Genomic DNA, 8,149 nt, shown 5'->3' on the forward strand with positions numbered 1-8,149 from the left:
GACAAATGAGGTCGTATGGTGGAAATTTCCGAGAACCAGAATACAGCCGAATTGGGATTTCAACCAGGCCGTTCAGCGCCAGAACTGAAGTTGTGCAACCAATTTTCTGCAGTGGAGGGTTCATTCATGGGAATGATCAACACTCAGCTGCCATTATTAAAGACAATGGTGATCAAGACGAAGCTTGCGCCAACTTTGTGACGCATGGCCAAACTTGCAACAATTGGGTTGCGTTGATGTTCCTACTGTTATTCATCGCTCTAAGTAATTTATTTTCATTTTGTTTTTAAGAAAAAAATCCTTCTCCTATGCCTAAGGGAGAAGTGAACATTGTTGGGCATTTTCCTGATTATCATTAATAAAAGAAAATTTTATTCATCCACATTTATGATGTTTTTATTTTTACTTTTTGCTTTATTGAAAATGGTAGTCACAAAAAACATAAATAAATAATAATCTTCCATCTACATGATATTTGGTCACACTCCACTTCTCTAAAATCAAAATATCAAATCATTATGCAGGTTAGTTCTCAAACCCATTGAATACAATGATCCTACTCCCTCTCTAAACTTTGATTTCCCTGTGTTTGAAGCTGAGGAAGAGGTTGATGATGAAGAAGTATCTAATGAATTATCTCGTTTAATTGAGCACAAGGAAAAATCCATTTAGCCGTTTGAAGAGCCGATTGAATTAGTAAACTTGGGTTCTGAGGACGATGTAAAGGAAGTCAAGATTGGGTCTCAACTGTGTCCAGAAGCTAATAAGGGGTTGATTGATCCTCTTCGAGACTATTCTGATTTGTTTGCTTGGTCCTATAAAGACATGCTTGGTTTGGATTCTGAGATTGTGGAGCATAGATTGCCGTTGAATCCAGAATGCCCGCCGGTCAAGAAGATGCTGAGGAGAACTCATCCTGATATGGTAGTAAAGATTAAAGAGGAAGTGCAGAAGCAAATGGATGTTGGTTTTCTTGTAACCTCTGAATATCCGTAATGGGTGGCTAATATTGTGCCTGTTCCTAAGAAAGATGGAAAATCCCGCATGTGTGTTGATTATAGCGATTTGAAAAAGGCTAGTCCGAAAGATCATTTTCCTCTGCCACACATTGATATGTTGGTAGACAATATAGATAAATTCAAAGTCTTTTCATTTATGGACGGATTTTCCGGTTATAATCAAATCAAGATGGCACCTAAAGATATGGAGAAGACCATATTCATTACACCATGGCGAACATTCTGTTATAGAGTGATGCCTTTCAGTTTAAAGAATGCTGGTGCGACATACCAGAGAGCTATGACCACTCTTTTTCATGATATGATGCATAAAGAGATTGAAGTTTATGTTGATGATATGATTGCCAAATCAAGTGATGAAGAAGAACATGTTGATCATTTGTTTAAGTTATTCCAGCATTTGAGGAAGTATGAACTCCGCTTGAATCCCAATAAGTGTACTTTTGGTGTTCATTCTGGTAATTTATTAGGCTCTATTGTCAGTGAGAAGGGTATTGAAGTTTATCCTACCAAGGTCAAAGCAATACAAGAAATGCATGCGCCCAGAACTAAGAAGCAAGTGAGAGGATTTCTCGGTCTCTTGAATTATATCTCAAGATTTATATCGCATATGACTGCTACATATGCGCCTATATTCAAGCTTCTTCAGAAAGATCAGTCTTGTGATTGGACCGAAGATCTCCACAAAGCTTTTGATAGTATCAAAGAATATCTACTTGAGCCTCCGATTCTATCTCTGTCTGTTGAAGGAAGACCGTTGATCATGTACCTGACTATGCTGGATGAGAGTATGTGTTGTGTTCTTGGTCAGCAAGATGAATCAGGAAAGAAAGAGTAAGTAATTTACTACCTCAGTAAGAAGTTCACCGACTGTGAGACTTGGTATTCTATACTTGAAAAGACATGATACGTCTTGGCTTGGGCTGCTAAGTGTCTGCGCCATTATATGTTGAATCACACTACTTGGTTGATATCCAAAATGGATCCAATCAAGTATATTTTTGAGAAGCCTGATTTAACTGGGAGATCGCCTGTTGGCAGATGTTGTTATCAGAGTATGATATTGAATACCTATCTTAAAAAGCAATTAAAGGTAGTGTCTTGGCTGACCATTTGGCTCACCAACCGATTGAAGATTGCCAGCCAGTACGGTATGATTTTCCTGACAAAGAGATTTTGTACTTGAAGATGAAAGATTGTGATGAACCATTGCTTGAGGAAGGGACAAAACCTGGTTCTCATTGGGGCATGGTATTTGATGGAGTTGTTAATTCGTATGGTAATGGCATCAGGGCAGTGATTATTACTCCACAAGACACTCATTTTCCGTTTACAGCCAGATTGACCTTCAAATGTACAAACAATATGGCTGAGTATGAAGCTTGCATTATGGGGCTTGAAGAAGCCATTGATCTCAGAATCAAATATCTTGACGTCTATGGAGATTCAGCATTGGTTATGAATCAGATCAAAGGTGAATGGGAGACAAATCAACCCGATTTTATACCATATAGAGACTATGCGAGGAAGATTTCAAATTTATTTACAAAGTTTGAGTTTCATCATATCCCTTGAGATGAAAACCGGATGACAAACGCTCTTGCAGCATTGGCTTCCATGATTGTGGTGAAATTTTGGAATGAAGTTCCTAATTTGACAGTGATGCGTCTTAATTGGTCGACTCATTTATTTGTTGTTGAAGAAGTCAAAGATGAATAGTCATGGTATTTTGATATCAAATGTTTCCTCCAAAGTCAGATTTACCCACCTGGGGCATCTTAGAAAGATAAGAAGGCTTTGAGAAGATTAGCTGGCAACTTCTACTTGAATGGTGATGTGTTTTACAAGAGAAACTTCGATAAGGTTTTGCTCAAATGCGTGGATAGACACGAAGCAGACTTATTGATGACTGAAGTTCGTGAAGGTTCTTTTACTACTCATTCCAATGGACATGCTATGGCAAAGAAGAAGTTGAGAGGAGGTTACTATTGGCTGACAATGGAATTTGACTGTTGCAAGTTTGTGAAGAAATGCTACAAGTGTCAAATTTATGCAGATAAGATTCATGTTCCTCCCATACTATTGAATGTCATTTCCTCTCCATGGCCCTTCTCCATGTGGGGAATAAATATGATTGGTATGATTGAGCCCAAAGTTTCGAACGAACATTGTTTCATTCTGGTGGCTATTGATTACTTCACAAAGTGGGTTGAAGCGGAATCGTATGCAAATGTAATCAAGCAGGTTGTTGTGAGATTTATCAAGAATCAAATTATATGTTGTTATGGTGTGCCGAGTAAGATCATTACTGATAATGGATCTAACTTGAACAATAATATTGTGGAAGCTCTTTGCAAAGACTTCAAAATTGCACATCATAATTCTTCTCCCTATACACCTAAGATGAACGGGGTTGTTGAAGCTGCAAACAAGAACATCAAGAAGATCATTCAAAAATGGTTGTCACATACAAGGATTGACATGATATGCTCCCATTTGCTTTGCATGGGAATCGTACATCCATCCACACTTCAACAAGGTCAACCCCTTTCTCTCTTGTCTATGGCATGGAAGTTGTGCTCCCAATAGAGGTTGAGATCCCATCATTGCATGTGCTAATGGAAGCCAAGTTGGCTGAAGCTGAATGGTGCCAGACCAGATATGACCATGTATTTGATTGAAGAAAAAAGATTGACTGTCATGTGTCATGGTCAGTTATATCAACAAAGAATGAAGAAAGCATTTGATAAGAAAGTCAAGCCTCGTGTGTTTAGAGAAGGTAACCTCATGCTCAAGAATATTTTATCTTTCAAACCTGATGGTAGGGGCAAATGGACTCCTTATTATGAAGGCACATATGTTGTGAAGAAAGCCTTCTTAGGCGGTGCATTGATTCTTACAACTATGGATGGTGAAGAGTTCACGTGTCATATGAATGCCGATGCAGTCAAGAAATACTTCGCCTAAAAAAGAAAAGAACAACTCGCTAAGTTGAAAATCTGAAAGGGAGACTTAGGCAAAAATTAGTATCTCGGTGGATTGAAAACCCGAAAGGGAGATTCAGGAAAAAATTAGAGACATAAAATAGACAATTTATCCTGGTAGATTGAGTACCCCACCTTGGAGCAATCTAGGCAAAAATTAGGGATTTTGGCAAGTAACTGCATTCGGTTGGTCCTGATCTTGGAAGCAACTTTGAGCAAGCCGTTTGGGTCTGATTCATCATTCTTAACTAAAGACAAGCACAATGGATATTGAAGTTGGTAGGGAGAGTAGTGATCATTGTATTCAATATAGCCTTTTTCCATGTAAATTACCATTTTCAACTTTGTAAAAATCTATGGAGTCTTATCATTTACAGACCACCATTATATTAAATAAAGTTGAGCTTTTTATCCAATTGATTCTACTCTTATTTACTTCTGCTAAATAAAATAGAATTTTTATGATGATAATTTTGAAATAAATTAATGAATAATTATTTTTCTTAAAAAAATAATAAAAACAATCACTTTAAGAATAATCGATTTCAGTAAGGAATGTCAATAGTAATCTGAGAACACATAGTCTTGAAGTGCGAAGCCTTGTTGGTCTTCCCCAAACAGTTGGTTTGGTAATTACTTTCCTCCATAATAGTTCGCCAGGTATCCCCAACTGAGTTGGTGGGTCACATCCCCCATTAGAGTTGAATTGGTGATCGGTCTCCTTTGCTAATTCATATTCCCCAACTGAGGTGCTCATGTTTTGTATCCTCCTAGTTTATGATGAGACCCTAGAAATCTGGAACCTTTATTGGGTTTCCATTTGTATAATTGTGTTGCATAACTTCGGCAGTTTATTTTTCCTTTGAGAGAATCAGATCCGGTTATCTTTGCCTTGGAATTAGTTTATTTCACAATTTCCAATAAGAATTCGTTGATTACTGAGGAATGTGATGATCTTGGTCATAACATCCTCAACAATTTGCTCAAAAACCTGTGCAGAGTGTTATCTCTTGTGTTCCCTGGCAGAGTTCATCTTGTAACATGAAGATCCCTTGTTCCCGATAGTTTTAGATTTTGAGCAGTTTTTGTCTTTATCCCTTGCAAGGTTGTCTCCCATTTGATATGGTGTTGACCTAAAATTCCCCGCCGAGTTGACAATTTGGATCCTCAACAGATCCTTTCTCTATCCTTGGTGTGTTCGGTTGAGATTCTTTCAGCAATGCTCTCTTCTCCCCGCGGTGTTTGCCATGATTGGTTGGAAGCATGTTTTCCATGACTTTCCCATCCAGGGTTGATTTATTCATAGCCAGATGATTTATTTTCATCCCTAGCATTTTCTCCAGTTGGTGTTTCCATCCTGTTGAGATTAGTCGAGTGATGTAGCAGTGATTCAAATCTTTGTTTGTATCCTTTGTGTTGTTTTGTCAACATAATCATAATCATATACATGCATATTCATGCATAAAACACAGCATCAAATGTTCCATTAGGCATTTTATTGCATTCAATTCCTTTATTTTGATCCCCTGCTTCGATGATATTATTTCCCCATGCAGATTTGGTGTGTTTGTCCTCCTTCAATTGTAGAGTGTCAGCCCCTTAAGCAGAAATAGTTTAACCTGTTTCATTTTCCCAGTAAGTTTATTTCCTCGTTGATGATTATTATTTCAGTTTCCTCCCTAGTTAATTATCTGGGTGGAACCACTGCCCTTGAGTTATATCCTCATTGGGTTAAGTCTTTATTCGACCGTTTCTTTCTAGCTATTACCTAGATAGATATTTTGGTCCTTTGGGAGTCTATTACCCAGTAACTGGTAATATTCTTATCAATTTCTGAGTACTTTACTTTTGCCGAATACCCGGTAAATGTAATTTATTTCCTTTGTTTTCCCTCACGTGCTCGTTTTCACGTTTCCCCCCAGGCAGTCTATCCTTTATATGTTCATCCTAACCGACTACAGATATTCTTACTTATGTGGTTTTCTACCCAGTAAAAAGGTAGTTGTTATCCCTACTTTTATTCCCTAGAGAGTTAATCCTTGATATGTTCATCTTAATCGATGACAGATTTTCTCCTCTCAGTGGTCTTCTGCCCAATAACCGGTAGATATAAATCCTACCTCTCTTTTTTTTCTTTGAGTTATCCTTGACATGTTCATCCTAACTGGTGAAGGATATTCTGTCTCTGGTACTCTATCCAGTAACTGATAGATATAATTCATATTTTCTCCCTGACAGTCTATCCTTGATATGTTCATCTGACCGATGACGAATATTCTTCCTTTGAAGTTATCCTTGATACGTTCATTTTAACCGGTGACAAATATTCTCTCCTTTTGTTCTTCTACCCAGTAATCGGTAGTTTTGTAAATCCTATTTAATCTTTTTTCCCAGCGGGTTATTCTTACCTAGTAACAGGTAACGAATACACGTCTTTCTCCTTAGCGAGTCATCCTTGATATGTTTACCCTAACCGGTAACGGATGTCCCTCTGAAAGAGTATATTATCTTCCTACCTAGTAACCGGTAATAGATAATCTCTGGTACTCCTGTGTTGAAGATCATTCTTCCCTAGTTGAGTTTGAGTGCGTATTCCCTCAGTGGAATCGCCTTTTCCTGTTTGGTCAGAGTATTTCAGCTTTGTTCTGATTTACCTGTTTCCCTTGCTGATTTTCCCTTCTCCTCAGATCGATTCCTTCCACTGATTTATTTTCATGGAAAATCCCCTCGTTGTCTCCAGCAGTTTTCAAGTCGTAGCCTGTCCTACGCATAACCTTTTATCCCCCAGAGTCTCTGTCTTCTCAGTGAGCTTTCCTTATGGAATGAATTATGCTCTTATGTATTTTCAGTCTCCGGATTCTTTTCCTTTGTGGCAGTATATTTACCATAAAGATTATTTTAACATTCATATCAGATGCATCATGAGGTCTCTTAGGGACCAAAATTTGTTTCTGGATGTTGTTATTTAAGTCCATTCTATTGACTCGATATGAAGATTTTAACCTTCACAACCTCAGTTAGAATGTCCTTAAATAGGGGCAGTTGTAAGACCCCAATTTTGACCATGCGATCCCTCGTGATATCTCATCATATGCATTGGCTTTGGGATCACACCTTGACAACCTCCTTACCCCTCATTCATTGGGTTTGCATTAGGAGAAATCACCAAGAACTGATTGTATCATACTTTGTTTTTTTATTATCTACTAACCAAAATACCAAAAATATGTCTATGTATAACTTTGCTTCTTTTGTAGGTAGTGTGTGCATCCACCAAGGCCTCATCAAGCTCATATCTAGGGTTTGAGACCCTCAATGCAAGGAGACTAATAAAGAGATGGTTCACATTGACTATAGACATCATATATGGATCCCCATGATATTCATTTATCATTTTGAACAAGAATTCATCAAGAGTTTAAAGCTTGTTTGCCTTGGAAACCCTAATTCATCTGGGTATCTTGTGTGACTTCCTCGGCAAGTTTCTTCATCATATGATCAAATGTTTCAATGGATACTTCATGTTACATCATCTTATACATATATTATCCTCTATGATTCCAAAATGTCAAGGGAACTTCAAGCTTGCAAGTTGGTTCATGGTGGTTGACCAGAGGAAGTCAACTAGTCAAAACTGGGGTTCACTAGATCCTATCTCCTAAAAATTTTGTCATATAAAAATGATTCCAAGAAAAAAGTTACTCCTTATGACATTCCAAACAACTTTTATGTTAAGGTCAAGAGCTATTTTTGTTTGGAAAGTCATTTTTTATGGTGAAATATTATAGGTCATTTTGTATACACCCTAGTTAGGAGGTCAACTTCCAAGGACCATAACTTACTCATTTTTTATGATATTGAAATTCTGGTAACATATATGAGATGTCGAAGGTAATGTCACGACACTAATATCTGAACAATACAAACATAATAAAAGATAAAGAATAGTAATGCAAGAGACACAAGCAATTGTTAACCCAGTTCGGTGCAAACTCGCCTACGTCTGGGGGCTACCAAGCCAGGAAGGAAATCCACTAAATAGAATCAGTTCAAAGAATCTCAGTAAACAACTTCAAGTTACAGTCTTTTCACCTAATCTCTACCCATGTGACTTCTACCTAAGAATCTTAGATATGAGATCCTACT

The sequence above is a fragment of the Lathyrus oleraceus genome, chromosome 7 (genome assembly GCF_024323335.1).
Source record: "Lathyrus oleraceus cultivar Zhongwan6 chromosome 7, CAAS_Psat_ZW6_1.0, whole genome shotgun sequence".
NCBI lineage: Eukaryota > Viridiplantae > Streptophyta > Magnoliopsida > Fabales > Fabaceae > Lathyrus > Lathyrus oleraceus.